Genomic DNA, 19,845 nt, shown 5'->3' on the forward strand with positions numbered 1-19,845 from the left:
AACGTGTCATCATGTTTGCAGTATGCAATTCTCTAGGTTATTTTTATGGATTTCTTCACGAATATATAAATACATCCTTTACATCCATCACACCTTGTTCTTGCTTCTTGACTGGTTCTGCTCTAGCACTCATTAAGAACTTCACAGAAAGCAAGGCTTCCAGCTTATCACTGACAGAATACTGTAGCTCAGGCACATGCTGATATCATCCAGTCCCCTCAGTATGTTCATTTTGTTACTATTTCATTGGAAAATATGCTTATACATCTTAAACACCCTTCAGTAATATGCATCCCAGAACATGGTGCATGCTAAAAAAAGAAGACCTGTAGATGAAGGACATTATTTCGTGGTAGACTTGAGCAGTTCTGGGTTAGAAGCTGGACTCAATGATCTCAAGAGGTCTTTTCCAACCTAAATGATTCTATGATTCTAATATTCCATTGTCATTTTTTGCAAAGTGTAATCTCGGTGCTCCTGCTTTCCAGCCTCCCATGCCAGGAATTGATGACTCTGACAGTGACGTGCACCTTTTACCATGATACTTGTCCTTTCCACATCAAAATTTTTACTAAATTGTTCATTTCCAAAATCCACATATTTTAAATCTTGCTTTGAAACTGTCCCATTTCCCACTTCCAACACCAAGAAAGGGGCAATTTTAAATTATAAAGCAAAAGTACAAATACACTTGACTCCCTAAGTATGGTCAGGATAAATCCTGCCCTTATTACAAAGAGCCTCTCATCTGAGCTGCTGTAAGACATGCCTGCTGCAGTGTATGTTTCTCACATCTCCCCCTGAGGTGTCTAGGAATGTGTCTTGGCCACTGGGGCCTTTTACTTGTCCCCTCTTTCTCAGAATAATGCTAAGATGTTCATTTGAACATGCCTCAAATAGTGAACTTTCCTTAGAACAGAGTTTCAAGAGTGTTTTGATAAACTCATAATGCAGGAAAATGACAAGAAATATCACAAGAAAATCTTTTGGCTCAGAAATTACAGTAGTTGTTGCATGTCACATTTTTCCATTTTTTAAAGCAGGATAAATCCTAAATAAAAAGTTAAAAGCTATATGACCCTACAATTATGGCTGTTACATGAAAACTGTGCTCAGCAAAAGACAGACAAGAGTTAAACACTGATTCCCCAGAAGTGAGATTTATTTAGAAATACTCCCTAGAAAAAGGCTCTTAGATTGGCAACAAACACATATGCTTACTGTAGCTGGATCCAAGGAGAAAGATTTACTAAACGTCTTTACCTTCCCACTTCTGTTGGCTCTAAAGTTTCTTCAGATTCTGTCACACAAAGGACATCCACAACTATTTCAGGCATCTACCTTGACCAACTAGTATGAACTACTGTGTCTGTATGACTCATCCAGAAGATGAGTTTGATCAAGAAATGACTTTGTATACTTTGTATACTTTTCCAGCAGCTATGCCCAGACTGTGACATCTATGTGATATGACACTGCCTTGCCTGAAACATTTGTTTCCAAATGACATGAGTAAATTGCATAGTTATGCTGAAATAATGCATATAATTAAATAGCAAAGAAACAGGAACTCTTTAGGGAACAACGGTAATTACACAGCAGCTCATGATGATAATAACTGTGTTCAAGTGTATTGATAGAGGAGATTGTTAAAAGCACTGCGCTCTCTGACATTATAGTCAGAGATGGAAGATCCCTCCTCCCTCTCTCCAGCAGAATTTAGGTTTGATTTTGTAAAGATACAATGTCCTCTAGTTCTCCAAAAATCCCTTTTTGCTGGCTCAGAAAAAAAAAAAAAGCTTTGAACAATGGCTCCAATTGCAGTAAATAAGAACTGTGTCAGTAAATGCTATAAATTCTTCATTTTATTCAGAGACAAAAATATCCACCCAGGATTTAAATCCTTTCCCTATTCTCACTTATTTCGCTTGAGTGGGTTCTGTATATATAGCACAGCCATCCCTCCTGATTCATCTCAGCTTGCAGGTGAGAAGCTGTTTCACATCGCTCTGCTGAATTTTGGCAGAACTGGCTGCTATGAGATGAGACAGCACACAGGTTATTGCTGTGTGTGTCAGGTGGTAGAGCTGTGCACAGTGTTACCACCCAGCTGCCCAAGGAGTTCTTCTGGCATATCTGAGGTAGCAGCACTCGTGCTGGAGGCAGCACTGTGGGCTGCAGTGCTCCGGCAGCACAATCCACTTTTGCTCTACAGCTCTCAACCTTTTTTCTTTGCAGAGTGAGAGGGATATTGCTGCCTAATTAAAAATCAGTCCTGAACAAATGAACAGCCGAATCACTTTTCTCCTCTGAAAAAGCAGAGAGTGACTACATACCTCGACATACTTCCTTCTTCCAAACAAAGCATCACAACTTTAGCAAACAAGTAAGACATTTTAAAAATATGTATTAAAACAAGAAGGCATTTAACTGCAACCATGCCATGTTCAATTACTAACTAATGCTCATTAACACACTTAAGTGCCTATCAACTCTACCGTTTCCTAAAAGAGCCAGTCACCACTATAGAGACTTTGCTAGATTCAAAAAAATACAAGTTCTGGTGAGCTGTCTGGAGTGCAATCTCCAAAGGAGGTGGAAAAAACTGGGGTATTGGCTGCTGAATGAGAAGCACGTTTAATTTTGAACACAGGGACCTACCAGAGTGCTTCTGGAGGCTTGCAGTGTCTCATGATGCTTCATTAGGATGAGAGGTGCTCCCAGGACACAAGGGTAAACCTGTCTAGCTATAGTACCCAATTGTAAGGATTCTTTAATCTCTCAAAATGCACTTTAGGAAAATATCTACATTTTCTGCCATATTGTGTGAGGCTTTCTTCAGATCTTCAGTGCCCTTTGGCATTTATTAAAGAAAAAAAGACACCTATTTTAGAGTTATGGAAGCAGACAGTGTTTTCCATCACCTCCCTGCTAAATCCAAACATGCAGATGACATCATCGTTTTGCAAGGACATAACGCATTTATAGGGTAGACACAAAAAGAAATTACAAACAGCAGGTAATTGAAGTCAGTTGAATAAAGATTTTCAAGATCAAAGGCAGTACAAACAAGGTACATAATCTACCAGATTTGAAATCAAGAAGAGCTAGGGATAGACAAGGGACAGCAGAGCAACAGTAGGGGATGTTGTAGGGGTGAAGAGGAGACAAAGAAAAGATCTCAACACTACAGAGAGAAGGAATGTCATGTGGGACATGTAGGATCTATGGGAAGATGGAAGCAATAAACCAACTCAAAAGGGCCAGTAGAAAAGAAGGCAGAGAGGGAAAATGAAGGAGATATAGTTAGATAAAAATGTATGAGAATTACCAGTTGCCTCTGTCAGTAAATCTCAACATTTACCATGGAAGAGCTTTCCTGAACCTCACTTGCCAAGGCTTTCAGTGTGGGAGCAGCGTGATTACAGCATCAGCCCCCGACATCCACTCCAGGCTCCAGTCAGGAGCCCCAAGTGCTAAAGGAGAAGAGAAGGGGCAGAAGAAAGTGTTTAGGAGCTCTGGTATGGTACAGTTAGCTAGAAGAGGTAAATCAAGATGCTTGTTATTATCCTCATTTCCTGGTATATTATGATAATTATAGACATTCAAGTTTTAGAATTGGTAGAGATTCTGTCCAGCTTAGACTGTAAATAGATACAAGAATCTCAAAGAAATATGTGGTTCTCTACTCTTTTTCAAAAAATGAATATATATAATTGCAATAATTCACTCGCAAATTAGCACAGTGGCAAGTTATAATCAAAGTCTTTTAGGAGTCACACAATACTTCAGCCTAATCAGTGTTTTGTATTTGTTTTTACTTCAGACTCTTTCAGTGGTTTTTGTAAGCATGTAATTGCTCATCGTCTTTATTTTCTTAACAGAGTTGACATTTTTTTCTATGATAAGTAACTCCTCACAAATCTTATTAGTTTCCTCAGTATGTAGAAATACCATAAAATGTTTCATTTAAAAATATAATTATATACATTGCATATTATTTATTGTATCACATTTTGTCCTTTTCTGCTATTTTGGCCTTTGCAAATTAATTTTGTAATTAATGAACGAGTTCTGACAATCTGGGTAAAAATGTGCCATTAAAAAGGGCACTGAATCGTGTTCATACATCTGGCCTCTCAACCATCACCCACACACAATCCAATGTACTTCTGAAGCCAATACTTTAGCACTAGCATTTATAGCTTTCTCTATTACTGGAAAAGTGATGACAGTCAAGTTCCTTTCCACTGCACAGATTTGTCTCATTCCAGTGGTCTGGGATTGCTGTAAGCAAAGTTCCAAGCCAGCCCTGCTCTTACAGCACTGCTGTATCTGCAGAAGATTTTAGGTGTTAGCTGGCTCTCACTTAGAAGTCCAAATGTGACTTTAGTTCCCTTCATAAAGGCTTGTAGAAATACTTAATTTTCTTGTGATTTCTATAATTTTAATCTTTCTTTTTGACAGATTTGTTCAAGTGGAAATGGAATCTCAAATCCACCACTCACAGTACTGCCCACTGGCCCAAACAGTCCATCACCAACAGTCATGCTTCTAATATTTTCCACTTCATCTTTTATAAAGAATATAGCTACACTCTCCCTTTCACATGAATGAAATCCAGCTAAAAAGCACATCAATTTGATAGCCCGTAAGTAAGATACTCTTGTTGACCAGAATTTACAATTTCAGACATTATGCAATGACATAACAAAAAAGCACAAAGTTGGAGCAACATGCAGTCTAATTCTTCCCCTCCAATAACTAAACATTTTTAACTGCTTACAGGTGACAAGTAACCAAAAATAAAAATAAAAATAAAAATAAAAAAAATAAAAAATAAAAAATAAATAAAAAAAAAAACCAGAATCAGTTCATTAATATATTTTAACAGGCAAAATTAGCAAGCAATTCTATCACTACTGGATAACTCAATCAGCTCTGTGACTTTGCTTAATAAACATTGACTTGGAAATACAAAGAACCAGTATCTTGGAGGTGATCTGGAATTTAATACCATCTGGAATTAAATTTGGACAAAGATGACAAGGAAGACATGATTCTTCAACTGCGCCAATAACAAAAGGAAAACAAAGGATATAATGTGAGTCCATTGCTAAATGGAGTGAGAATGCTGGTTACACGAGGATGCTCAAAGAGAGCTGATGAACACTCTGACAAGGCTGCTAGGAATTATCTTTGAAAGGTTGTGGTGATCAGAAAAGGTACCTGAGGACTGGCAGAAAGCAAAGGCCACTCTGGTCTTCAAAAAAGTCAGCCTCACCTCAATACTTAGAAAGCCATGTAGTGCCTCATGCTGGAGGCCATCTCTATCCACACAGATGATAAGAAAGCAATCAAGAGCAGGCAACGAAGATTCCTTAAAGGAAAATCATGCTTGACCAACCTCATTGTCTTCTACAATAAAACAACTACCTGGATGAATGCGGGGTGAGCAGTGGGTATTTTCTAGCTCGACTTCAGCAAGGTTTTGAACACAGTTCTTGCACAACTCCAGAAGTGCAGGCTGGATCAGTGGACAGCGAGGTGGATTGAGAATTAGCTGAACAGCAGATCCCACAGTATCATAACAAGTGGCACAGGGTTTAGCTGGAGTCCTGTCATTAGTAATGCACCCAGTATGCTTTAATGCATTCATCAATGACTTGGATGAAGATGCATCCTCAGTAAGTTCACTGACAACACAAACCTGACAGAAGGGCTGATGCCCTTCAAAAGGGCCTCAGCAGGTTGGAGAGACGGACAGAGAAGAATTGTCTGAAATTCAATGAAGACAAATGCAGGTCCTGCACTTGAGGAAGAATGCACCAACAGGCTGCATCATCCTTCCCATTTTCATTATTTCTCTCTGTTTTGTCTTTTTCTTATTTTGTCCTCATAGTTCTAATAATAAATACAACTAATAATATGTCTTATTTTTCTTACTTGCATCCACTGATTCATTATGAATCAACATTAATCTTCTTCCCTACAAGGGCCTCACAGGTCAGCTAATCAAAACCTCTGTAACAAAGGGTCATCTGGTAATACTATTACAAACACATATTTTCAGGAACCTTAGGCATCTTCTAATTTGTGGTAAGCTCAAAAACTCATCTTTACTATTAATCATTAATACAGTTGAGTTACTTTTCTTTAGGCAGGTGCAAAAACATAGTTTTGAAATACTTTCAGATCACAAAGTCTTACTTAGTGGTACTTACACACAGGTCTTTAATTCACACATCAGCAACAGAGGGTCAGACAGGCCCTATCCACACTACTTGCTCTATCAGCAACTGGTTGCGCTTTCTTCTAAGGTAATAAATAAGAAAAAGATCACTTACTACTGTCATAACTCACAGGCATTACTCACTTTTCTGAAAGTTTGCTGTAAGGGCTTTGCTGCTTAAAGATTGCCTGGTAAAATAGTTCAGCAATAAACCTTCTTCCAAGTCCCAAGCATCCCACAGAATAGCATACTACTCTGTTCTCATATGTACGAATAGCTTCCAATTGCGTCTTAAAGACCAAGCAGTTTAAATTTGACTCCAAGTTAACCAAACATATCCAAGTATCTAAAATCAGCATGAAAAAACATCAGCCACTAATATAAATAAATATCCATTAGTAAAACTGGGTATTCCTTCATGATAACACAGATTTTTAGGTTACTTTGGCCAATAACTTTTAAGGGACAAAACACGTTAACTACTTGAGAAAAATGAAGTGTTTTACTGATGTTATTTTTTTGAGCTTTAAATTTTGTTAAAGTTTATAAAAAGAAAAAAAGTATTAATCAGAACATCATATTGAAATTAAATCTTAAAGAGATCCATTTCTAAGAAAAAACAATCATTTTGTTTCAGAAAAATGAAACAAAGACTGTTTAAAAATCTTTATCATGCTCTTGGCATTTTGGCATTTTCATTTGATTTTTACATTTTCTTGAACTTAGTAATACATTGTTATTTGTCAGTAAATAGAGATACTGGAATGAATCATGTATATTCAATAAGTTCACAGCAGATGTATTTATATACAAAAAAAATTAACAGTTTATCCCTATAATCTGCAACTCAGGACACCCTATAACATACTACTTATTATACAGCCAAAGACAAGCTCAGTGGGAAATTCCATCTTCAAAACGCATGTTTCCTAGCAACTCTCTTGAAATCAGAGTAGCATTTTTTAAATTTATATCAATCACTTGGAACTGTTGAGAATACTTAAAAACATCTCTTTCATCCTATGAATAAACAGTTTGAATCAGACTAGCAGCTGCAAAAAGGAGAAAAAGGAGAATCAATTCAATGTTTACTAGAACTTGCTGGTGAATTTTGGAACAATACATTATTTGTGCCTTTTGGTTTTAAGCTTACACATTTCAGAACAGATGTTGGTGAGATTCATTGGCATTTTTTATAGGTTTGAGCTGCCATCACGATTTCAAAGATCCTCTGTGTTTTAAAGACTGCTTTTCAAGGATACATACTCATGAGGTAGGCTTAGCTGTACTCCGGAGATTTTAGCAGACAAGTAATGGTTTCATTCTATTGGTTCCATGACCTACAACTAAAGCATTGTTTCTGTAGTCTTCAGATTTTTGGGAAGAAAAAAAAAAAGAACATAACTAATTTTTTTGAAAGCTTAGTTTCTTGCCTCCTAATTGTCAGTTGACACTTTTCATATGAGTTACCTATCAAGGCCAGTAGAACCTCAGAGGCACACAGCATGTACCGAAATCTCTCTTAACACTATATCAACAAGGAGGAACACAAGGACATATACCAACAGAAGAGCCTTTGGAAATCCCTGTGCCAAAACCACTCCAGCTGACATGAGAGATCATACTTTCCCAACGATACTCAGAATCTTGATCTCATGATTGCACTTAGATCAAATCAAGGTGGATAAAGGAAGAAAATAGACAGGAAAATGGACAGGCAACGAGACAAAAGGGTCTGGTTGTGACTCTTCTGGTTCCAATTCTGTGTGCATGCATGGGGATAGATGCACAGGTGCCCACCACTGGGATGGGATCAAGAGTCTAGGTCCCTGTGGTGGCAGCAGTCGGAGGCAACAGAATGTGTCAGAGGTCTGAGTGGTGGCAACTGGACAAGGGGCAACTGGACAGGCTGCAGGGATCCATGCATCCAGGGTGCCAGCAGCTATGGAAGCTGATTAGATATGTTGGTGTGGGTGGGAATGCCAATGTGGGACTGCCAGCAGTCATAAAATAGCCAGCAAGTACAGCAAGAGGCTTGGGAGCAGGTAGTGGTGCTGCCATCAGCAGCTGGGGACAGCTGGGCATCCAGGGCCAGGTCCTGGGCAGGGCGGGGTCCAGGTGTGTATGTACACGTGCTTCCACTAAGGGATCCACCCTGATCAGCCAGACAGCCTGAGGCTCTTGGGGCTGCTTCTGTTGGTGACTCTGCGGCTGTAGGTGGCCAGCCACACACAGAGCTGTGCATGCACTGGGAGCTGCTGAGCATCACTACAGGCTCTCATGGGCACAGGGAGCTGCTGCAGGCTCACCTCGCCCAGGCAACCAGATCTGGCAATCCCCCCCAAAAAAGAACCAAAAAGTTCACAGAAATGTATCTGATGCTGAATTCCTACAATGATGTGAAAGGTAAGCTCCATGAGAGTGTGTTTTATCTTTGTAATGCAGTATCTTTCAAAATGCCAGTATTTTATCTTTGAAATACAATAATGTCTGTATATGAAGTATGAGAATTATATTATAAAAACTATGACTAATCAGTTTAATGATTAAATGCAGAGAACTTTTTAAGATCACTTCTAAGCAATAGCAGGTCTATAAATATAACCAAAAGAGATTAGGCAAAACATTCTACTTTGCTTTTTATACTTGAATATCAAGACAAAAAAAAACCCCAAAAAACAAAAAACCCAAATGCAAACAGATATATGAAAGCCAAAAGTCTGATCTACTGACATGTCTGCAAATATTTAAATATAGAATGAAAATGTACAGCAAAATCACAAGAGGCAGTCACCGATTTGCAGTAATGAAGCCTAGAAAACTTCATTTTACGGATCGTGTTCCAAGTTTCATATTTCAGTGTCAAAAGATATATTTCGGTATGTAAATAAATACAGCTTAGGCATGTCAGCCCCAAAAAAAGACATTTCTCTTTATTTATCAAAGTTGCACTAGGATGTCCACTTCAATCAACTAATGTCAAATATTAAAAATGTTTTAGTTGATAATTATTCTATTGAACATAACATATGAGTACATTCTCTCACAGATGCTATTTCACTAAGGTGATAAGCCAAGAAATCAAAATAACCTCACTCAAAAGGTGCTGATTGCAAAGTCATGCTGTCACATCTTGCAGCAACTCCATGTTTTTCCATGCAATGAAATAGAGTCCCCACAGACTCAATTAAACAACTGCCTACAGGTCCTGCACAGCTAATCTGTATTTACTGCATTTCTGACATGGACCTGACATGGCCTCCAACACAGGGGCTTTCCCCGTTTAGGAACTTCTCACAAAACAGGTATAATGAAAATGGAAGTAAATTATATCTGAAGAAGAGAATTCTTTCAAAATAGGAATCCTACCAGTTTTGAATAATAGCTCTGACTTGAAAATATGAGATAGTATGTAGTAGTGCTAGGGTTCTGTGCTTACTACTCCTGTTTTTCAGCACTGAAGAGAGTTCAAACATATCATGTCTTTGCTTAAAACTTATACATGGAATATGCACTGAAATTTTATTCATTTTCCCTATTATGACCTAAAGTTTTCATCTCTGGCCAAAGAGCAATACTTCCTAATTCTTGATTTCCAACTTCTGGATAAAAGAATAGAATTATTATTATTACTACAATATTTTAATTTTTCCAATTATTTAGGTTTATTTGGGAGCCAAAACTGTCCAACAAGCAAGGTTGGTCATTCAAACTGTACTGTTAAGTACTCACACAATATTAATCTTCTGATTTTTCAGTGTCTGGTACCACAATTGAAGGGCAAGAAACCCATTACCTAAGAAAAAGAAAAGCATACAATCACCTGCAGACATTGTTCTACCCAGTAAAAGCAAAGGAATCAGCATATACTCTAATAATTCTGGTGATATGCTAGTGGATCTATAGATTATGCTTCAATCCATTAACTTTTACACATACTTTCTATCATGCCTGCCTTTGTCCTTCTTCCTTGACCTTTTCTCCAAAGTGCTCAACTTTTCTTAATTGATCTAATTTAAATGGAGAGGCATGTAAGGTTCAATTTATTTGTAAAAAAAAATATTTGATAAAATTACCCCCAGATGTACAGCTGAAATGACAAGAGAACAGACAAAGTGTTACTTACAGTAACCAATACTAGAAATTAAATAGCATCATTACCTTCTTTGGAATCCCTGTGCTTTCATACTGATGGAGATATGAGAACACAGAACATGTGTAAGAATATTTTAAAAGCTATGTGAAGGATGATGCTATTTGTAGTGATCCAGAACTGCTGTATATCACATTCTGTGGTCTGCTAACGCATCTGTCAAATGAATCATTACAGCAACACAAATGTAGCTATTCCATTTAGTATTTCCATTTTGCAAAATATTACAATAAATCACCTTTTAAATGTACACTGTACAATGTTTGTTTCTGTAACATTCTTTGGGAGTATTTGCCGTCTTATAGTAAAAAAAAAAAAAAAATACAATTTCCATTACAGTACCAACAGTATGAAAAACATCTTCTAGTGGAGAAAATGACTATAAAATATTCAATATACACAATTAAACTAACCAGAAATTTTGCATCACAGTTTTATATATCACCTTTTTCTTCTTATAAGAGAGTAGCTACAAAGTAGCTCTAGGTCACAGCACAGATAGCTTCTGTGCTGATGGTATAACACAAAAATCCTCTTATAAGACATTGAAATATGACAATAAGTCAATATTATCTTAGATATCCCATCTTATATTATTATTATTTGCTTTGGTAATTTATCTTAATGCTGTAATCTGTCTTTTCTGTTATACCAAACACAGAAATACAAGGGCAATTTTGAAGACCTAAGATTTCAGTATTTGTGATCCAACACATGGTATCAAGTCCAAGCTTTTGTAGATCATTCTTTGGACTCTTCAGCAAAAACATGACAACAGGAGCATACAGTCCTTTGTCAGTATGGCATACTGGTACTGCAGGATTTAAGTAGAAGCACAGTGGAACAAAGGAAATGGTGGTTTAGGATCCCAGGACCAACGTTAGGGTTTCTATGGGAATAAAGTGTTACCAGATTATCAGGAAAAGATGAGTTTCAGAAGATATGTAGCAAACTTCACTCCAGGAGGCATGAGATCCCCTCATAGAGCATGTGCCAAAGAATTGGGAAATAATGTACATTAATATACCTCTTTCTTGTACATGAGAATTGAATAGAAGCTAGATTTTTCCTGGTTTACATGGGGAAACTCCCCTTTGTCTATGACTTCTATAACATGGTCAAGAACAGATTTTTTTGATACAGACAGAAAGAAAAATTCTCTTCATCTCTGCTCTCATATTTGACACCTGAGATTACAGTTGAGGAGATTATTTAAGATACCTTTCTATATTCTTCAGTAAATTGTGTGCCTTCAGACTTGTCTCTGTGTCTTATCAGAAGAAAAGCGATTGAGGAGAAAAAACAAAGTAAGGACAATTTAATTCCTTTTCTTACCATCATCCTTCATCTGTCTTGATGTTTGTTTTCTAGTTCACAATTTCAAGAAAACAGTCTCTAGTGGACAAATTTACTATTCACAAAATATTATAGTGCTGTGCCTATAACATATAATGTGTCAGATTTTTTCATTAAATCCTCCTGTTAATGCCACTATTTTATGCTTCATGGCATATCTAAAGATTATTTCTTCTAACACATCATTAGTATTTTTTTAAAAAAATGTTTGTGGTTGGCAATTTGGATTTATCTTGCAGAGTGTGAACCTACAATGAACACCAAATGCATCTGAACGTAATACAGAGAGAAATGGTCAGATGATGATCCTAAGTGACCAATATCAAGAGTTCTTGGATTCCATTATGCTTTAAAATAAATGATATGAGAAATGGATTTGTAAAGAATTCACAAAACCTGACAGAAAGCTCTCACAGTCTTGTACATCTGTATGCAAACAATGAGATAAGGTGTGCTGACTTAGGAAGGCCATGGAATAGAGATGACATTGTTGAGAGAGAGACTGAACTAGAAACAAGTTTTGACAAGTTTCAAAATATGGCCTTAGAAAAAGACTAGATATTTTAGAGAATTAAACTGTGAAAGATGCATTGTAGCAGGATCACGTGGGGAAAAATACGGGTGATTGGTGTTAGAAGTAATAGCAACATTGTGCAGCAAAAGCTAATAGACTGAAAAACATTTATAAGATATTGTAACCAGGAAATAGGTTGCCTTCTGATGGAATGGCATTGAGTTTTACATCTCTTGTGTCTCACTATTCATTGAGACTGATAATGGAATAACACTTTTTTAAATGCTTCTCAGTTTCCTCTCTCTGTAAAAGCTGGGAAAACCAACAAAAGTGACTCATCCAGCATCTCATAAATTTTATTGAAACCATCTAGCTAAAATAAACTGAAAAAACATCATCATAAATTAAAATAAATTCTGAGGAGGATTATTTGAAAGGGATCATCTGATGATGTGAAACCATTTAATGAATTTGACTAAAATCTGTAAATATTTTTAATAACTTTGTATTCAAAACTGAATATGTATGTTGAGTGTGGTTCTAAATGGGTTTTTTTGTGTTTCAATCAACTTTTTTTATTGATTTTGCACATTTTATTTTTCATTTCTTATGTGGTGTATAACCCACTTCTCTTCCGAATTCCCAACAGACACAGGTTAGATGTTACAATAACATTCAGGTGGAAGAAGTCTGACAGCCCTTGTTAACAGCTCTTACAGCAGGCATTGTAAAAGTTTCCTTCAATTCAAGAGACTTTAAAGTATATCTCTTTGAGGCTATGTTTCAGGGTCACTTTGACACAGGAAACTTCCTTTCTGATGTCTTCCCTTGCGGCTTTTGCTCGCTACAGCCTCAAGCAGTTGGAAAGCCCGGCTAGAGCTGCCTTTGTGAGTCCGTAGCCACTGCGTGCACGGGCGCAGCAGGGTTATGGCGTTTGCCTCCCCACTAGTGCTGAGCGCTCCGGCGTGGGTAACGCAGCTTTGGTAGCTTCACGCTGAGAGGAAGTGAAGGGACGAGAGAGGCACACTTTGCTTGCGGGCCTGAGAACATTTTATTTCCTGCATGGTCACTGCGATGATCGGAGCGACTGTCCCCAGCTCGCCGCAAGGCAAAAATGGCGCTGGGACAAAGAAAGCATTAGGTTAAATAGGGGGTGGGCAGATAGGGGTGGAAACCCCTCTCGCCCAACAGGGACAGACAACAGGGGAGAGACATAGAGCCTAACAACCTATGGGAACATAACGGAGGTGGGTACAGTGTTCTGGGACAAATAGCATTGCAAAGGTGGGGTGATTGATACAAAACTTACAAGAAGAATCAGGGAGTGGCTACAAGATTGACATGTAAGACCTCCTGTGGTAAACAACTTGGCGCAAACCATTGTGAGGGAAAATAGGGGTACATAGAGCCAACCTAACTAACATTTATTAAAATCCCTAGCTAAACCAACCCAATGTACAACATTCCCTTTCAGAACTGTATTGATGGTCATGCTGCCAGGTAAGCACACAACTGCAAGATACAAACAGAACTCTGAAGTCTCAGGTCTTTCCCATGTAATAGTGCCAAAGGAAGGACATGGAAAAAGAAATTACAAGAGGTTTTAGACCAGTTCAGCTTGGTAATACTTGTCATTTGGAAGTAAATGTAAATTCACTCCTGGTATAACTTCAAATGAAAAAAGCCTGTTTTTAAAAAAAAAAACATAATTAACAGTAAGCACAAAGCAGCCACAGTGTTCTTCCATGCTTAGAAAACCAACGCATTCAGTGCAAAAAGGAATAAATTAGGGAGGTTATAAACCAGAATGGGTGCTCTCTGGACAGCAGCAACTCTGAAAAACCTCTAAGGGATACAGTGGGCAAGCAATTTTACTGGGGTTTCCAGGACAATGCTGTGGCTAAAAGAACTGTGTGGCCCTTAGGGATTAAATGACTAAGAAGTACAATTATCATGTGAATTTGCTTGTTAGGAATAAGCAAATTTGCTTGGAACTAGCATGACTCATATATGAACACTATCAATAACTGAAATGCTGAAAGATATTTATTTAAAGAGACTTAAAAAAAAAAAGCATGGAGAAATGTAAAACATATAAATATATACAGAACAAGTGGAGAAAATTCCTTATGGCAAGAACTTTGCTTGTTCAACCTGTCTGGCATACCAAGGAGATGACTGGGGAATATCCTAGTCACAGGACATAAGCATGGCTTGAAAATATGGGAGACAAAATGGTACTGCTATCTTCTGGAGAAAAACATAATAAAACCAAAAATCTGGAATTTGATTCTGGAATTATTTAGATGGGATGTATGGTAAAATTTTAGCAAGGCATACAGTGACATTCCCAGCTCTTGAGGTCTTCAGCAACTACTGAATTTTGCAAGGCAGAAAGTACCAGCACCTGAGGCAGATGACCTACCTCAGAGCTCTCACTGCCTTTCAAGACTTTGAGCTGCAGACAGAAGGCAGATGATGATGTTCAAGCATGGTGTTTCCCCAGAGTGGGATCCTTTCAGACTGACAAGCCTTGTTCCCTGTTCCCAACACCATTTTATAGCACCTCCTTCTAGTGTTTTCCGCAAAGGGCACTGTGATTCCAAAAGATAGAGTGCCATGCTCCAGTGAGGTTCAAAGTATATTATTTTTTAGTGAGGAGCAACTTTTATTGCTCCTAACAATTAAAAATACTCCAACTACATCTTTTCTGAATACTACAAACAGCTGCGGAAGCTACAAACAAAGCTGTGATCAAGAGATCAAAAATATAGAAAGAAATCATGGAAAAATAAAAACTTCTTGACAGTAGCTACACCAATTACAAAAGGTCTGGAGATGATATTGGGTTATGAATTATGGTGAAAGATGTTCCATTTACATAGAAATAAATTACCTGCAAGAAAAAAATCTTTATAACCAGTACACTCATCATTTCAGCAGCAGCAAGATAAAGAAACAGACCTCCATGTATTTTGCATAGATCTCACTGCTTCTCTCTTAAAAAACAAGCTTCATGGTACATTTTAAATTTATGCAATAGGCCATATGTCAAAGAGTATTGAGAAACTTTAAACTTGATACTTCAAATGCTACAGGCAAAGATTTTCAAAATGACTTCTATATCTATTATTAAAAATATAATTTTCAAATATTTTTGGGTGTTTTCTCCTTTCCTTTTTTTTCCTAAGCATTTTACTCATTTCCACCACTTAATTTAACTCTGACACATCAAATCTCATTATTTAAGATGAGATGCTGCTCACTCTAAGATCAACACTCCCACTTTTTCCCCAAACATAATTCACTTCTTATGTCTCATTTTTTGTTTTTCATAGAATCACTAGGTTGAAAGAGGGTTCAAGATCATTGAGTCCAACCCATGCCCTAAACTAAACTAAACCATAAACCTCAACTAAACCTCAACTAAACCATAGCATCAACTGCCACATCCAGTCTTTGTTTAAACACATCCAGGGATGGTGACTCCACCACCTCCCTGGGCAGGCCATTCCAGTACTTTATCACTCTTTCCATAAAAACTGTTTCCTGATATCCAGCCTATATTTCCCTTGGCACAGCTTCAGACTGTGTCCTCTCGTACTGTCAGTTGCTGCCTGGAGAAAGAGACCAACCCCCACCTGACCACAGCCACCTTTCAGGGAGTTGTAGAGAGTGATAAGGTCACCCTGAATCTCCTTTTCTCCAGACTAAACAACCCCAGCTTCCTCAGCTGTTCCTCACAGGGCTTGTGTTCCAAGCCCCTCAGCAGCCTTGTTGCCTCCTCTGGACACGCTGAAGTGTCTCAATATCCTTCCTAAACTGAGGGGGCAGAACTGGACAGAGCACTCAAGGTATGACCTTACCTGTGCTGATTACAGGGGAAGGGATGACCTCCCTGTTCCTGCTGGCCACACTATTCCTGATGCAGGCCAGGATGCCATTGCCTTCTTGGCCACCAGGGCACACTGCTGGCTCATGTTCAGCCAGCTGGTGACCAGCATCCCTGGGTCCCTTTCTGCCTGGGCACTGTCCAGCCACACCGTCCCCAGCCTATAACGCTGCAGGGGGCTATTGTGGCCAAAATGCAGGACTCGGCACTTGGACTTATTAAACTCCATCTCACTGGACTCTGCCCATCCATCCAACTGTTCCAGGTCTCTCTGCAGAGTCCTTCTCCCTTCCAATAGATTGACACACAATCCCAGCTTAGTGTCATCTGCAAATTTACTAATGAAAGACTCAATCCTCTCATCCATGTCATCAATAAAGATATTGAACAGAACTGGCCCCAGCACAGACCCCTGAGGGACACCACTGGCAACTGGCCCCAGCTGGATGCAGCACCGTTCACCACCACTCTCTGGGCCCGGCTGTCCAGCCAGTTCCTAACCCAGCAAAGAGTGCTCCTGTCCAAGCCGTGGGCTGCAGCTTTACCAGGAGTGAGCTGTGGGAGACAGTGTCAAGGGCCTTGCTGAAGTCCAGGTACACAACATCCACAGCCTTTCCTGCTTCCACCAGACAGGTCACCTGGTCATAAAAGGAGACCAGGTTGGTCAAGCACGACCTACCTCCTAAACCCACACTGGCTGGGTCTGATACCCTAGCTATCCTGTAAGTGCTGCGTGATCACACTCAATATAAACTGGTTTTGGCCATTTTTGCCTAATTTCAACCACATTCAGATAAACACATGTACCTCCATTCCATTTCTTGTCTGCCTCTGTCTAGTGCCAGGAACCAGTGGCATCAAGAACCAGCCTTTTTGTACCTTTATTTACTAATCAAAAGCTTCCTCCTATAGTACTTTACCATTGCTTGTAGGTATTAGTTGAGTCTTTGTAAGTTCTCTATGGTATTTACCCCTTACGATAAGGTATGCTTTCAAATACTTCTATTATTCTCATGATTTTTCTATGAAGTCACAGATATTTTAAAATCTGCGTGAAAGGCATCTGAAGTGCTTTCCTCAATCTTACTGAATACTTCCTATTTTACTGTAATTGAACGTCAGAGAAGAATATTTACATGTAACACTAAGATACTGATTATCTCCCAGACTCCCTAAGTCTTTTTTAAAGCCATTCACCTCATGGAGATGATAAACTAATCCACAGAAATGTCTGAATTGTACAGATATCTACCTCAGGGAGGGGGAGGAACTGAAAACCCCAGGAACAATTTGTCTGCCTGTCTTTCAATCTGTTCTGCATTGCAGCTATTCAGTATTAAGGAAGAAACTGTTTATTCCTTAAACCTGTTTTTAAAAATCATGTGGCATGCTTTCGGTTCTGTGAAATGCAGTTAATGAACTGTGCACAATGATTCTCTGTTAGATCTTGGCCTTCCCTATTATTTAATTGGCAATTAGTTCAACACACTGCACCGCATGCACTGCTAATGTTACCACATTACCCAGACAGAAAGTATTTTTTCTGAAAGGAGTAAAAGCAAAGAAAAAGGGTATATGAAATTCCATCATTGGAAAAGATGTTTGAAACCCCATCACTACCAGCCCTTGGCAAAGACTAAAGAAGGCTAGCAGATTGAAAATAACCTGTCTCTATAGGGAGCATCCTGCCAAAGCTCAGTGTGATGGTGCATAAAAGAGGAGAATAAAGGAGGCTTAAAAAGTGACCACAGCATTCTTCAGATTTCTTGGCTGTAATCCACTTAAGAATCTTACAGTTTTTATTAGTTTTCCCTTCTTTTAATGAAAACTGAAATAAAACACAACCATTTATATTTGAACTGTTTCTAGCTTCAATATTACATGTGGAGAATTAGGAAAGAAATGATGAATACATTGAATATATTGGCTGCATAAATAAGGCTATTATGGCTTTATATATATACATATATATATATATATGTATGAAATCTGAATTCTCAGACAAGTCAGTCTAAGTGAATCACAGATTTTGAAAGTGTCCTTAGAAGCCACCTGATTCACCACTGTGCTACTACACCTTCTGGATAAGGTTATACAACATAAAAATAGAAACAGTAAAGCACTGTACTAGAAGTATGTTTAAGCTGTGCAATTTTGTTTGTATTTAAATAATTTTTCTAGACCTCTTTGTGAGATAAGAAATGTCATTTCAAGAATTAAAATAGAAAGCAGCTGATTTTAAGCACTGTATGGACTCTTTTTTCCCTAGGAAGAGAATTACAGGCAACAATCTGTCCAAGTGTCTCGTAGCAGATAAAGAGTAAGTGATGTATATAACTATTGTGCATCCCTGCCGTGATGCAGCTGCTGCTTTTGTGTCACTAATGGACTCCTCTCTTGTCAGAGAAGGAATCTCCTGTCCTTTTTCAACAGGTGACAGGCAAAAATAAGTTGCAAATCCTTGAGTTGGCCTGTCAGGGAGCCAATTAACATTTCAGCTGACCAGAATCACTCAAAAAGAAAAGCAAGGAGGAAGAAATATGACAGAAGATGACAGAAAAATGACAAGAAAAAACAACAGAATTGGGCAAAAAGGAAAAGCGGATTCAATGCTGAAAATATGAGCAGTCTCAAAATAAAATTAGGATAGCCTCCTAGTAGTTGCGCTGTTTTCCTTGCTTTCTTTTTCATTTGATGGGAGTAAATGCAAAGACCAGCTCCCTGTGGTTCTTTTCTGGTATCTTAACAAAACACACTTTGCCCCTGCCAAGTTTTTACAGTTCATTATTTCAGTGTTTTGGGTTTTAATAGAGTACCACATCTTATTTAGCAGTAAGTACTGGCATGAACTTGAGAGACAGCATGGGTGGAAGAAGGTGAGGAGACAAAGGGAATGCTTTCTCATCCCTCCAATTGTAATATACTCCACAGCTTGCCCAGAGGAGGGAAGGGTACTGGCCTCAGGGACAGTATCAAACTGGATTAGATACAGTTCATTTCCTGCAAAGGTTTCCCCAGCTTTACTTTACATTGCCTTGTGCCAAACTAGAGAGTTGTTTCCTGTTATCCTATAAACATGGGTATAGTAGAAGGATACAACTGTAGTATGAAGCTCGGTGCTGCATGGTCCTGATGGTGAGTGTCAGCATTTGACACCTCCTACTCTAAAGCTAGGTCCTAAATTGTCCCCCAGTACCTGAGCTGGGTAAACAATTACACCCAGGATAGATGACAAAGATATTTCTCAAAGATGCAATTTTACTACATGTAAAAGCTTAGAGCAAACCAATTTAGAGACGGTTTAATGAGTGGCACTCCTAATGTAATACCTACATTTTTCTTCCCTTCAGACTTTGCAGAAAGCATGCCAGTACATAGGGTGTTGCTCGTTTCGTAATTCACAGTGTAAAGATTTTGGTTTGATTTAATTTATATGTAAAAATGAATAATCATATGAATAATGAGTAATTGATAATCACCAATTTGCTTCCAGCTCTTATCTTCATGTTTGAATGGGTATAAACTATGAGTCCTTTGGGAAAGGAAATGAGTGGTGCCACTGGAGGCCTGCCTCCACAAGGGTCAGATGATAGGAAGCTCAGACAACATACTCATCAGCTGCTCAGGGTCCTGGTCTTCACCCCCTGGCATCCCACTGAGCTTCCTGCCTTTGGAGCCAACAGTAAATAATAGCAAAT

The 19,845-nt window shown here is 38.4% G+C and overlaps 1 protein-coding gene across 1 annotated transcript in view; it reads right to left on the reverse strand.

The window, feature by feature from the left end:
• The window catches only part of CNTN1 (contactin 1), a 214,117-nt gene that overhangs the window by 77,280 nt on the left and 116,992 nt on the right, over window positions 1-19,845 (reverse strand). The gene's annotated exons all lie outside the window — the stretch shown is intronic.

The sequence above is a fragment of the Vidua chalybeata genome, chromosome 5, assembly GCF_026979565.1.
Source record: "Vidua chalybeata isolate OUT-0048 chromosome 5, bVidCha1 merged haplotype, whole genome shotgun sequence".
In the NCBI taxonomy this organism is placed as follows: domain Eukaryota; kingdom Metazoa; phylum Chordata; class Aves; order Passeriformes; family Viduidae; genus Vidua; species Vidua chalybeata.